General features: G+C 39.2%; 1 long non-coding RNA gene across 1 annotated transcript; it reads right to left on the minus strand.

The window, feature by feature from the left end:
* Positions 1-9,035: 9,035 nt before the first annotated feature.
* On the minus strand, positions 9,036-9,516 carry LOC110678772. The gene is made up of 3 exons (XR_002501927.1): positions 9,381-9,516; positions 9,246-9,321; positions 9,036-9,170 (listed from the first exon to the last, which is right to left on the minus strand). It is a non-coding gene; the product is annotated as an uncharacterized LOC110678772 (long non-coding RNA).
* Between the last annotated feature and the right edge of the window lie 5,972 nt (positions 9,517-15,488).

A 15,488-nucleotide genomic window follows, 5' to 3' on the forward strand; every position in this document is an offset into this window, starting at 1 on the left:
TTGTTCTACATCGAAAACGGTTCGCACAATATTTCATAATGATCGTAAAAGATGCCATAGCCACGCTTACACCACTTCATCAGGCTGTAAAAGGGTGCGAAACGTTAAACGCAATGTTTACATCCAACAAGCTGAGTAGATGCGCCACAAATTGTTGTTTTACAGCATACTGCTGTATGCTCGCTGTATAACTAATGACAAAGCGCTTCTTTAATATATATTGAGCAGCATAACAAATCATATTGTATAGAAGCAGCCGGATTGATGATGGCGAGTTTTATTCCACATCATTAGGTTGCTATCCTTTAAGGTGTTTGTAGTGTGCAATCCGAGTACAGATGATATATTAATCAATGATCAGTTATTGTCAATTAAAATACGCGAGATGTTAGCACTGGTTGGAAATAGCGCCCTAGTCTATGACAAAACGAAACGCTTCAACGTCATTCCGAATGAACGGTAGACTCGGACAGAAGAGCTTTACGAATTGAAGCACGGTTCAATGCTCGCATAAGTGTGCGTGAAGTATGTGAATGGAAAGTCAGAATTAGAAAAGCTTCGCGACGACGGAGATGATTAGAGCAGGAAAGCTAGAACGGCTGTGTGTCAGAGCAGGATGGCGATAAAACTCGGATTGGGTTCAAAGAAAAATATGCTTGACACATGATTCATTCTGTTGACGATTTTATCGGCAAACGGATGTGTGTGAAAAAAGGACAGTTTTGATTTCGGACGGTCTAGATTACAAGGTTTACTACATGGCGCGGTTCGGTAAGGATTTGTTGATAACATAGCTGTGCAAGTGTAACTGAGTTTAACAGTGTTTAATATAGTTGAAAAAACAAGGCAATTTTGAATGAGGATGGAATGTGAATAAAATCAGAAAAATTGTGATTTGTTAAACGCATATGAATTGGAATCATTGCTTCAAAGGCAGAACGAGTGGGTATCTGCTCCAGAATTGGATTAAAATGAAGCAAGAAAAAAACTGTTATTACAGTAATCAATGCAGGACGACTGGGTTCCTTGCTCAAAAAAGCAGAACGAGTGGGTATCTGCTTGTGATAAATGATTGAAATGAAATTTGCAGGACGACTGGGTTCCTTGCCTCAAACGCAGAACGTGTGGGTATCTGCGGTGATTTTTTTTTAACAAATATACTATGCACAGAATATGAGCAGAGCAAATAGAGGAAGATTTTGATAACGTTAGACAATTGGAAGCTGGCCACATCCAATGTTGTCTACAAAAACCTTATGTTGTACCAGTGTACCAGTGTACCAAGAGTTGAAGTTTTTGTGAGTAATAACATAAGTTCAGCAAATAATGGAGATCAATTTAATTTCTTCACAGACAAATGGATGCTGACCATTATTACCTGGTAAATGTTTTGAATGGTATTATAATTGAAATAAAAATCATTTATTCATTTTTCATAAATCTATTCATTTGTAATTTGAAATGTCAGTATTATATGAACAATTTAATGAAATTCTAACTACAGAGATATTCCTCGACCAGAGATCGTTGAACTCTGGCTACAATCAACATTATTCAAAATTCGTTATTGCACTTGTACAAGATTTGCTATAATGCTTAAAATGATAATTTGTAATAACAGAGCGAATTTCTATTCTACCTTGAAGCACTGTCAGTTAACATACAAACAGAAACTAGTAAACTTCAAGTATTGTTTCTTCAAATACTTCTGAAGAGTAAATGATTTTTACATATAACTGGACAACATCCGCAACTGTGAATGATCTTTTTTAAAGAAATTTTAGTTGATGGATAATTTATTTGATATCGAATAGCACATGGTGAAATATTGTTATAGATTATGTCAAAAGTTAGCAAGAACGAGAGTTATTTTAATTTAGCAATTCATGTTCCCTAATTGTGCATGATTTGGTTGTAACGAAAAGGGAAATGAGTTGTTTTATTATTAATAAGTGTTTTGTTTACAGAAAGTTTACTAATGTTATTGGATTAAATGGAAACGTTATACATCCAACAATGTATAATCATCACAAGTAATGACTTGCCCTGCTGAAGTGTAAAAAAACAGAAGTCTCAAGAAACTGTTGACGTAGTAGATCTCATATGTTATGCGAAATATCTCAATAAAAAGCATGTTTTGCTGATTGATGTGCTTATCTTATAATCGCGTAAGAAATTTGTTTCAGTTTGAGTGTGCGGAACTGGTTTGCATGTAACATTGAACGATTAACACAAGGAAACAAATGATTTCACAAACAAATCCGAAACTTAATACTAACTGCCTACTTTGAAATTCTATGAACTAGAAAGCTAATCAAATGGAGCTTCAAAATTATGATGTTTTGGTAAAATAAGGACAGAGAAAGAGTTTTTGTGTTTCGAAAGATACAACCCGTTTTATGTCGAAAAATAGTTTAACTGTAAGGTGGAAAAAAATGAATTCAATATAGTAACTAACAAATTTTACTCCCCCATACGATTTACTAAAAGTTTTTTTTTACGATTAAAATTATATAAATTCTTTTAGATGTAAATTCGGGAATTTCATAGAAAGCCTTAAAATTGACAAAAATATCATGGAAAGAGTAGAGAAGGGGACGAATGTAGTGTGCAATCCGAGTACAGATGATATATTAATCAATGATCAGTTATTGTCAATTAAAATACGCGAGATGTTAGCACTGGTTGGAAATAGCGCCCTAGTCTATGACAAAACGAAACGCTTCAACGTCATTCCGAATGAACGGTAGACTCGGGCAGAAGAGCTTTACGAATTGAAGCACGGTTCAATGCTCGCATAAGTGTGCGTGAAGTATGTGAATGGAAAGTCAGAATTAGAAAAGCTTCGCGACGACGGAGATGATTAGAGCAGGAAAGCTAGAACGGCTGTGTGTCAGAGCAGGATGGCGATAAAACTCGGATTGGGTTCAAAGAAAAATATGCTTGACACATGATTCATTCTGTTGACGATTTTATCGGCAAACGGATGTGTGTGAAAAAAGGACAGTTTTGATTTCGGACGGTCTAGATTACAAGGTTTACTACAGTGTTGAGTTACAGCTTAGTGAAAGCAGCAAAAGCGATAACTGATGAAATTTATTCAGCTAATATTTGTAGCTGCAAAACGTTTGCGTTACAGCTGTATTGACGCTAATCGTTCAATTTTTGACAGCTTTCATTTTTTGCTGCGTTCGCTGCTTCAATTCAACTGTTATACAGCACAAAGCAAATAATCTTGGCTTATAGCGCTAAAATTGTTAGTTGGGTAATCAACCCTTCTAGTGGAGTATCATCTTCTATAGGGCTGATTTCAATGGTATTTTGGAAAAGTTGCCAGTCAGCTAATTCATATTTCCATCGTGGACGTCTGGTTGTTTTTGGTGTGGGGAAGTTGCAGTAGATCGATATCGGATGATGGTCACTACCCATGGGATCCTTGGAAATTGACCACTGAAGGCGTCCTAAAAGGTTTTCGCTAGCGAAAGATATATCTATGACGGAACTGATAAGCGGTCGCGTGAAAGTGGGAGAGCCGTCGTTCAGTATACGAAGCTTTGCTTTTTACGAGGCCCGAAGAATTTGGAAGCCCTTTTCAGTGTTCCTTCGTGAACCCCAGCTAACATGATGCGCGTTAAAATCGCCCAAGATCAGGAAAGGCGGGAGAAGCTGATCGAGAAAATTGGACAACCTCTGCTCAATGTTCTTGCAATCCAATGTTGGTATATAAATACTGACAACGGTTATTGGAAAGGGAGATTCAACTCTAGCTGCTAGTGCGATCAGATCTGAGTTAGGAGTAATGTCAACGTAGGTTGTTGATCTATGGATTCCAATTGCTGCAGACTGATAAATGTTTGCCCCACCTTTCAGGATCCAGTTGTATTGGCCTTGTAGAGTTTTTTCCATTGTTTTGGTGTCTGATCTATGAATCTCCTGAAGGGCAATTATAACGGGTGTAGACTCTGCTATGAGCAGTTCTAGATCAGCAAGGTTGTTCGAATAGCCATTCATATTCCACTGTATCGCTAGCGATGAATGCTTCGTCTTCTTGCTACTCGCGTTGTCTGGGTGTGAGGGAGGGGTTCTTGTTCGCGTACTTCGTCTGCGTGCTAGTCGTCAGGGCCGGTAGACTTAAGGCTGGAAGCAGATCGCAATGGATCTTCACAGGCAGAAACAGCTAAAGTGGGTCTTTCTAGCGGTGAGGATATTGAGCTCTCAGGAATGAAGGTCAATAAGGATGAAGGGCCAGCAGCTGGAATAGCGGCGTTGTCGGTTCTGTACTTCCATTGGTCATATTTTTGCGCATCCGACCGAGCTTCCGGAGGGATAGGATTATTGAATTGTAACTGTGCAGGCGGAACTGTCTCCTGTCTGGGAGCCAACAAACGCCGGGGATTGTCCAAACGATCCGATTTACACGAGGCTCTCACGCTGGTGGTGCTACGGCTACTTGAGGCATTTTCCTTATTAGTTTGCTCGTCGTCCTGGGGGAGTATGATGTTATCATGCGACCCGTTGTTTTCCTTACAGTGCAAAGCCTTAACTCCCTCGCTGACCGTTCCAAAGGAGTTTGCCAACGAACGCCGGAGGTTGTCCACCGGTTCCGGTCCAGCAAAGTCTTCCGCACTGGTGGGGCCCCGGCTGTCCGAGACCTTATCCTGCTGGCTTGTTTTTTTGGTTCTGTCGAAGTCCGGGTGGGGGAGTATGATGTTATCACGCGACCCGTTGTTTTCTACAAACGGAGTACCGATGGTTCCAACGCAGTTTATTTCCAAAGAGTTTGCCAACGAATGTAGGAGGTTGTCCACCAGTTCCGGTTCACCAAAGTCTTCCGCACTGGTGGGGCCCCGACTACCCGAGGCCTTATCTTGTTTGCTTGATGTGTTTATGAGTCCCTCGGAGTCCAAAAGGGGGAGAGTGAAGTTATAACGCGACCCAGAAGTTTCCAATCCCAAGGTTTGGACGTTCGGGAGTGCTGTTTGAGCCGCTATGTTAGCGGGGTGGAAAGTTTGTTCAGTAGTTTTTTGGGGGTATCGTCCTCTGTTTGATGCATGTTGTTTTTATCTCGACATGAAATAATTTTTGGTTTATAACTCATTGTAGTTATTTGTTATTACGGATGGTGGAAAAAGGTAGGACGTAGCTTGCTAAAATGTTCCTGATGCCACGCTCTCTTCCATTGCTTCGTCTGAAGACGACGAAATGTGGTGTTCTACCTCTGACTCATTGCAAATATCGTTTTCAAGTGCTGGAAAATCTTCTGTATCGGAGATGTACATTACTGATTCGTTGGCCTTGGTTCGTTTAGCATGGAGATCGCCGCTGTCTGCATTTTTTTTCCTCAATTTCGGTTTTGTTCCGGTGTTGGTCCCAGAAGCGACTACATTCATCGGCGTCGCGGGGACTACCGATAGGTTCTGCGCTACGGTGACTGGTGTTGCCTTGCTTGTTCTATCTTTCTGGTTGTTGTGCCCTTGAGAGCCGGGAAATGAGGGGGGGGGACTTGAGTTTTGGTGGGTTGCTGTCGTTGTAATTTGGAGTTGCTGCTGTCGAGAGAAGTGGTTTTGGTGTGCGCGCGTAGAATTCTAATTTCGTTGTCCTTTTTAGTTACGGTCTCTTGAAGGAGCGAGACTTTAGCGACAAGGTCCTCAATGGTCCCATGCTTGCGGACCAGATCCAACCTGGAGTCCTTCTCTAAGGCTTTCTCTAGATTTAGGATCCTCTCATCCTTCTTTTGTATTTGATTTTGCAGGTTAATAATCAGTTTTTCGAGACGCTGGAATTCGTTGCTGCTGTTGGGAACATTTCTTGAGGAGATTTGATCTTCGAGAGTCTTTATTTTGCTATCCTTTTCAACCATTTGTACAGAGAGAGCTTCCAACTTCGCCGACAAGTCCGAGATGGTTTTATCTTTGCTATGAACTGCAATGCCTGCGAAAGAACGTTGACCAGTGCTTGCTTCAAAAGCTCTTCTGGCTTCGGGATAAGACAACCACCTATCCACTCGTATGTGCTGTATTGCGTCCTCGTTTTGGTACACTGGACATTTACGGCTGCCGAGCGAATGGTCGCTAGACTTACACCGAGCGCAGTATGCAGAGTTTTGGCATCGAACACCTTGTGTTAGTTCATGTTCCTGGTTGCAGTTTCCACACGTCGGGATTTGCTTCTGGCATTTTTGCCTGGTGTGGCCAAATTGATAGCACTGGTAGCAGAGCATTGGTGCGGGGTAGTAGGGCCTGGTTCGAATACGCTGGTAACCGATGTCGATGTGTTCGGGAAGTGTAGTTCCACTTACGGTGAGAATCACCGTGGGTGTGAGTTCTCTATCTTCACCTACTTTCCTGGTTATTCGACGGATACCTATGATGTTTTGGTCCTTCAGGCAATCAAGGATCTCGTTGTCATCCTTAACCTTCATTAGATCGCGGCAGCTGATCACGCATCGTGTTGAGTTGAGTCCCGGGTGGTAGGAAACTTTGACAGCGGTACCATCGGTGAGTTGCGTCATCGTTAGAAGCCTTTCGATGTGGTGCCTACTTCTGACTTTCAGTGCGTATGACCGGCCCTGAGCTTCAGGAATCGCTCCTTCGATCCTTCCGTTTACCCTTTTCTCGATTGATTGACGTAGTGTGAACGGATGTTCTGGCATTTTGCCGTTCACTGGTTCCATGCGCAGCACTATCAGCTCACCGCAGTTTCCTTGTGGGTCCATATAACTGGGCAATGTTGCTCCAGTGTACGTTCCGTCGATGTAACTAGCAGTCCCTCCTCCAGGATCACCGGGGAGGGGAGGATAGCCGCCAATTAAGCGACATCGCTGGTGGGGCGTGTTGATTATGTGGAACACCAATGAATCGAGTATTTCGTATGTTTCTTTTTAAAACTAGCACTTATTATTTTCTTATCCTGCGTACGCGAAAACCAACCGTCGATTTGAGTGACTGGCTCGAGCAGAAGATGCAAGCGGCGCAAACGAACTTGCGTGCAAGTTCGAGTGAGTAAACTGATGTGGGGTTATTTTATCACGATGGTCTAATCCACCGGTGTACTAAATTTGCTCGGTCTGAGAATTGTGACACTTGAGCGGGGCACGCTCCCGTATGGTCGCCACGTGATCTGAACCCGCTCTAGTGTCAAAATTCTTCGACCGAGCTGGTTTAGTACACCAGTGGATAAGACCATGGCGACGTTGTGTGGCGTCCTTTCGTTTGAGCAATTGTAAAACTAAATCTCTTTTTCCACTTAACTGGGACAGCTGTTATCAAAATCTTCACTATCCACTAAATCACTGGCAGCGAAGGGATATTTTTCACTATTTTTCGGAAGTAATTAGCGCAATTACTTGAAGAGAAACGCGAAAAACTCGACCGTGAAATAGTAAGCAACCGAACGTGTCGATGTAAACGATACTGTTTGGACAAGTTGTTGTGAACAACCCCCTGAAGGTAGCACTAGTTCTTGAAGCCGCCACCATCTGTGTGGCGCTAATGATGAGTAAACAAATTTTAGGCTTTGCCCTCATCAAACCCCGCGCGGAAGCGACAAATGTCGTATGAGAATAAAATTATACTATTGGTAATCGTTTATTATTGTGCCTAATAAAATGTGGTCAAATTATCCAGCAGTTACAGATAATTAGCTGAAGTACTACGCACTTATTACCAGAATGATAAGTAAAATATGAATGTCGCATTCCAAATCTAGTGTGTCTCGTGCCTAAAACAGTATTTTTGGACGAGCTGTCAAATCAGCACCTTCTTCAGCACCAAATTTTCGGCTTCACTCCAGTTGTTCGTGGAAGACAGCCGTTTCAGTCCTGTGGTTGTGAAGCGTTTGGACTACAAGAAGGAAATATACACTGAACAAAAAAAACTTTATTTTTTATCATAATACCTCATAATACCTACCTAATATAGAAAATCATAACAATAACGAAAAGCCTAAACAGAGATCTTTTGGCGTCAACAGAAAGATTTCAACCTCTAATATATGGGAAAAATATAAAAAGAGTGATAAAACTATTTTTTTTTAACGTTAAATCGTTTGAGCCACTATTGGTACACGTGTTCCAGTAGTTGCGCTAGTGCTCCAGTAGTAGACGTTCGGGAATGATACAAGGAATTTTAAACAAAAAGGTATTTTTTTTTCAATAGGTTTAACATTTTTCCCTCGTAACAGCAACTAATATCTTTCGAATGAAGCATAAAGATCATCTCTGGGACTTTTCTTCATTTTTATACATCAACACATAACACTTCTTAAAAAAGTTTAAAATTGGAAAATAGATTGTATAACAAAAGTAGGAATTACTTTCATGTAACCGCTTTTTCGTACGATACAGTGAGAAGAAACGAGCTGTGGCGGAAACCCAGTAAACACACGATCGTATATGATAAGATATAAGAATACAAATGTGGAGGAGATAAACGTACATTTTGCATGCAGCCTAATGGCGCAAGTACGTATATCGCCTCCACTTTTATACTAATATGCATAAAAAAACGACTTTGTGTTGACTGGGAAATTCCTTAACATGGTTTTCCGGAGAAACTGATACGTGAATGATTCCAAATCAAGTCTTCGGATTGCACATGATGTTCAACCTTGTTTGTGATGTTAGACGGGTTGAGGGTGTTATTAGGAGATCTTGCGCATAGGGAATCGGGACTATCGTCACAAGGTCACATGTATACACTGAGAACAGCATTGCGGTAAAAAATACTATGTTGATGGTTTAAATTAAATGCGCTGCACCACTTGATTTGTGCAGACTACGTTACTCATTCATTTCAAACGGAAAGTGTGGTCTTTTAGACCATGTCAACGATATTTGAGCCATCAGTCAAAATTACCATGCTGCATGGTAATCTTGACAACAATTCATAGTAATTTATTTTACCATGCGATGCGTTCAAAAGGACAGCTATCGTACAGTAAATTTGAGTATTATTTATATTTATTCCAACCTATTGAAAAAAACTACTATCCAATTCCATCAATCGTAGTTATTTATTGAAGAATAAATTCTCTGATAATGTATTTTTGGATTTCAAAAACGGCGATCGTAGTGGAGTCCTGCAGAGAACTTTATGCCCGTATTTGCCTTCATTGATCTCTGATGGAACATGGCGGCACATGCAGAATCTGCTCACCATCGCTCATATTTTCTATAAAACATGTGCATGGTTAATATCGCATTAATTTACAAAACGTAATAAATCGATCAATAATGGAATACTCACCAATAAAAGTAGAATGAAGTAGTCTTAAATTATATTTTGGATCACTTATTTGGGTCTGGAAATTGCACGATGCAATCTGCAAAATTAAAATAAGTTGCTGAGCGAATTATTGTATATTTTGTGAATATTTCTTACCAATTCAGGAAATTCTGGATTAATAGCAGGATGGATAGATTAGTTACTATAAAAACATTGCTTAATATTACGTCCAAAACACAAAACAAAAGTCTTTTATATCCGCGCTGATGTTAATCCTTCACAAGTTGACGGAGAAAAATAGCCAAGTTGGTGGGGTCATTATCACTACGTTTTGTTGTTAAAATTACCATGCACATAGTAAAAATGACAACACTGTTCATTAAAAATTACCGATCTTGTATTTATCTTCAATGCAGGGCAACAGTGCTCTTGACTTCTCATGATAGTATAATTTATCGATCGATGGCATAGTAATTTTAACAATATTGCAGTACTTGTAAAGACAAACACGTTAAATTTTAACATAATCCTGAATAGTAATTTTAAGAACTATGCAGCGGTTGTGTTTACTCCAACATTAGTTTCAGTGTAGGATTTGTGGTACACGCAAAAAAATTGTGCGGTAAAAACTACCATATTAGGGGGTTAACTTAAGCGTTCGCACCGGCAATTTTCAGCAGACCAGAAATGTGCTTGATTTTACCATGTCTGTTGTCGAAATCAGATTGTTGTAAATTATTTCTGTCAAATGTACCAGTAATGTGGTGGGATGTACCGTAAACATAGTAAATTGATCTAAAATTCCATGGTAGTTTCAAGAATGGGCGTAGTCAGCTACAATAGTAATTTTTATCACAGATTTTTTTTCCCCGAATATTGGTATTTGACGCTTCTATAGTCAAAATTTCTTGTTATCATTTTTGTATGCTTAAAACCGGCCGACAAATACCTTCTTTTATTTTATTTTTTCTGCTTAATCCGTAAGATATCTGGTTGAATATTCGGTGTATCACTACTTTGCGGACAATCGATCTCATTGATATCGGTCGCGGAGCAGAGGAGGAGGGCTTCGTGCGTCTAAAGAAGGAGACAGCGAGGATAGGCCTGACCATCAATTCATTAAAATGAAGTACATGGTCGCAGGTAGAGATATAAGCAGGCGTAGTGGTGTTGGTATTGAAGTAGTGTTTGATAGAAATGTGTTTGAAGTTGTTGAAGAATAAGTTAATGTTTGGATACTTGCGACAAGGGGCAGTGATGTTTCCCGTGAAATAAAAACAATTGTGTTGCGTTTGCGAATAGGCTTCTTATTGGTTAGTTTAGTTTGGGTGGATAGTTTGGGACAAAATTCGGATTCTCGCTCCAGTAAGCTTTTTAGATTGCATTCGGGTCCCATACAGCAACTGTGCAAAATTTCAGCTCAATCGGTAAAACTGTATTCTAGCGTCAGCCGTTCAAAGTTTGTATGGGATTAACTATGGGAAAACTTACTTTTGCAAACAAAAATCGACAAATATTTTTACGATGAAAAATATTGCCGAAGACCGCGAAACAATCCGACACTTGTGAAAAAAGTTATTCAACGTCGTGTAGATATTTATTATTTATTGATACTGTCGCTCAGTTTAACGATTTCGGTCGTGAAAAAGTGGTCGTATAAAATTTAGTACTGTACAACTCAAATCTGTGCCCTTTGACAAACGTGAATTTGGCACCGTTCAAACGTCAAATTAATGAAATCGTGCATTGGTCCATTGTAAGGCCGTTCTCATTGTCGTGTACAAGACTAAAATCCATGTCAAAACATGGACTCTTAGATCTGAAGAATTATAAAAAGGCTTTCAATAAATTTAAAACATTTCCATAAAATTCTACACATATGAAACATTCAATAAACCACAACATTTAAAACTAAAATTTATAACGGTCGCTGTAGTGCCTTCAGTAGCCTTCAGTAGCATACTTTCTAACCACATAAACCTGCATTTTACCAGCGATAATAGCCACCAAAATCAAACTCGATTTCTGATATGGATTGAACGATCTAACACGTGGATTGGATCATTTAACAGTTTGTCGATCGATTAGATTTAAGATCGATGCACCGATCACTTGTAGTCTAGCTTAAGAGCCGCAAACGAAGATACACAAATTGATAATCAACTTACAGTACATTATTGCGATAACGAACCCCTTTGTACAAAATTTCCGACAAATTAAAGACGCAGAACACTTTCAACAACCCCCGGTCGTCAATTATCACCACCATTAATCATTTCAATCGAGCGCACCATAAAGCTCCAGCAGTGTGCTCTTCACAGGTGTACACTATTATCTTCCGATATTTGGCCCGGATTGTTAGCTAGTTCGGCAACTGCATCCAAACAATTTACTCAATCTAGGAAAATGAGAGGAATCGCAGATAAAACCGTGGACTAATGGTCAAATCATAGGAAGAAAAAAGCTCACATTACATTCGAAATATTGACTCTACGATAACTTCGGAATCTACTGGATGACCCACTTCAGAACAGGGAGCCTCCGCAGCTGGTATGAATCAGCAATCGGATCTGAATTGTTGATGTCCGACGTAATTGCCTCGACCGAGAAAAGAAGCAATACGAAAAAATTCTGAGCCAGAAATAAGACCAAATCGATCATGAAACAATTCCGCTTGGGAACCTCATTTCTATGGCTTCGCCAGCGATGCCGATCTGCTGAGCTATTTATCAATCGACAGATAGATGCGCAGTGTTTTATCCGTTTCTACATGTTAAAAAATGGTTTCTATGCATATTATTATTTAAAAGCAACTATACTATGATCATTCATGGGGGGAGGGGGGTTCTGGCCAAAGACCACGGTTCATACAAAATTTAATTTTAAAATTTGTGTATGGACAAATGACCACGATGGGGGAGGGGGGTGGTCTGGAATCCAAAAAAAAAAAAACTGCCCACGTGGTTAATGGGCAGCCCCTAATTAATTAAAACATTTTTACATATTTTAGAATTAAATTATTTGATATTATTGTTTATAAAATCAGAAGAATTCTATTATTTACCGGTACTGTAATCCGGGGTAACATTGAGCAGTTTATATAAGCCATTTCACGAGACGTTTCGGAACAGCTGATCGCCGCAACCGCGTCAATTGACAGGAGACCTGGGATTAAATACAGCGTAATTTTTAACAACGCCTCATCTTAACAAACGGGGACATGGAGAAAATGACAAAACAGAGATCCACAAATGTTCGTTACTGCAGCATTACACCTATTTATTTTAGCAGCTACCTCTTTGTTACCCATATTTCACATAAAAAGGCACTTTTGTGAACAGAAATATTTTAATAATTTGACTCCATTTCTGTTTTCGCCTGTATGAAAAGCTACGCTAGAAATGCGCACAGTCATCAATCATCATCATCGCGAAAATTGACGACGATGATTGAAAATCCCAGGTCTCCTGTCATTTGATCTGCTTCGTAAAATGGCTCATTTGACCTTTTGGCCTTTCTCGTACCGTAAACCGGGGACAAATTGATCACCATTTTACTATTTTTTGTAATGTTATCCTCATGAATTCAAATATTGTCAAATTAATTTCCTCCTCGTGACCGTGCTAGTGTCGTTAGACAAATCGTGACAGAACGAACTCAGTGTTCGGCATCTGAATCAAAATGTTGTTCCCTACTTTTACGTAAAAACAATACCGTAAAACGGGGTAAATTTGATAGTTTTTTCGAAGAAAACTTGAATATTTATGCATGCTGTTTCAAAGAATTATAATTTATATTTTGAAAACAAGTACTGGTCCAAACAGTCGATTGCAGTTGATAAATTGCCAAAAGATTTGTTCAGAATAGATATATAATTTTCCATACAATCGAAAGTCGGTTTTCTGTTTTGGGGTAACTTTATAGGGCGTTGCATACCTCTAGGCGTTTAACGCTATATGGAAATTTCTGACTTAGATTACAAAAATAGTCCCAGTTTGTAAAAATGGTTTTCACTAAGAAATTTGAGACCGAATTCATGTTCTACTACAACTAGGCTGTCAAGGATAAGCGACGAACTTATTATGACTCCATCAATTAGTTATCGTAGAATCGATTGTAAGCGTTTCAAAAATGCTATTATCTTATTAATTTTTAATATTCGCATAAAAATCCTCAAATGTACTTGATTCCAACGAAAATAGCTTTGACATGAAGTGTCATACCAATATTCTTTACTTTTGCATTCGTTTTGCTTAACTGATCAACTGATACTTTGTTATTTCGTTAAGTATGTCGTGGATCTCGCATTATAAAAGTTACCCGCATTATCAAAGTTACCCCGTTTTAGCTAAAATTTTCATGGCACACCCAACAACTAACAGTTAAACTTTGCGAATAAATCAAAATTTTCACAAATATCAGCTAATTTAAGACTATTAGATGCATTGAAAGTCTCTGTTGGCCTCAAGTGTTCGGAATATGAGCCAACACGGTATTCCAATTTGTAAATGAGACACTGGGTGAAATTTATCATCATATAATAAAACAGGTATTAAAATAAAACAATTCTTCCTACTAAATTTGTTTCTCCTGAATTTAAAAATGATGTCAAAATTCTTATAACTCTGATCTGATCTGATCATTTTATTGCAAAATCAACTCAAATCAGCATAATACGCCTAAATGTAGGCGGTTTCCCTTGTAATAAACACAAGAATTCATAGTTTTGTTAGCGAGAAACTATGCTTCTGACATTTCCAACAATATTGCTACAAAACTGTGAACGTTTCTATTCGAAACTAACCCTATTAAAATATAATAGTTTAAAATCATCATTAGACATCTATAAACTAGTAAACATGAAAGGTATGTGATGCCATCAAGGAAATGTTATTTGGTACCGACCTAATCAAATTCGCCCCACTATTGATCAATTCAATCCGGCATTACACGCTAAGGGATCATCCAAAAATGACGTCCATCATTAGGGGGAGGGGGGGGGGTCTACGAAAGTGTGACAGTACGTGTAGAAGGTATTGGAAAAAGCGTGACAGAGGGGGGAGGGGGGGTCTAGAAATCTCAAAAAACGATGGACGTCATATTTGAATCGTCCCTAAGCCTGCACAACGCAGCCCATGTGTTAAAACTACACAGAATGAGGCAAACAATGCAGGACTCTCTGGCTGAGTGAAAATTCTGTGTAAGTCGCACTCATGCTATGTGTAACCGATGTGTTGGCCATTGGCTGTGCGCGGATCGATGGAAATGGAACTGTCAGTCATCTCCCGCGTGGCAGCAAACAGTTGGCCGTTGGTAAGACGGGGAGTTTTCAGGGATTTTTTCCAGCGAAAAGCCGGAAGATGGTCGCAAATGAGAAAGTTTTTCCCCCATTTGCTTCCGCTTCGGCTATTTGAATGAAAAAATCTCTGAAAAACTTTAAAATCGGAATGTTTTTTTTAATGTTTTTAGAAGCAAAACAAACATGGAAGCGAATTCCGCATTCCAAGCGTTCCTCCTCTGTGCGCATTTCACTCATTCGGTTTGTTTACCACCGTTTGCACAAAACTGTGTACAGCTCCTTTTGCACAGGATCTGTGCTGCATGAAGAGAGGCCGATTTTGTGTACTCGGCACTCATTTCTGAGCGGATGAAGTTTAGCGTGTACGGCACATGTTCACTCTAAAAACGGATTTCCGGTGTCCGGTCATTAGGCAGACTGACGTTAGGCCGAAATCTACATAATTAAATGAGAGCAGTTCTTTTAATGATTTGTTTGTACCGTAATCCGGGGTATCATTGATCAGCGGGGTAACATTGATCGGAATGACTCATCTCGTAAAAAGTTCGTGTCATCATTTATTGATAAAATGTTTTCAAAGCATGAATTGCGCTTCTCCTTCTTATATTTATGAGCTAATGAAAATTAAGATGCTTGTGAAAATTGCATTTACTTCATGCGTAAATTTAACAACTTTTTGAAACAACGATTTCAATGATTAAGGATGACACTACCGAAAATTCATGTCTCACATAAGTTGTGCAAACGATATGAGCAAGGAAAATATTATTCTGGCTAAAAATGGCATCGCCAAAAACGATTCCGTTGTCAAAATTTTCAAAAGAATGTTCAATTAGGCAACATTAACGAATTACTGTTAGGAATGTAAAATTTCCTTAGGAAATTGCCTACCTTTAGGCGTATTCCGCTGTTCGAGGTGTTTTTAATTTTAAAATAACTCAAAAAGTAAATGACTTGTAAGAGTT

Source organism: Aedes aegypti, chromosome 3 (assembly GCF_002204515.2).
Source record: "Aedes aegypti strain LVP_AGWG chromosome 3, AaegL5.0 Primary Assembly, whole genome shotgun sequence".
Lineage (NCBI taxonomy): Eukaryota > Metazoa > Arthropoda > Insecta > Diptera > Culicidae > Aedes > Aedes aegypti.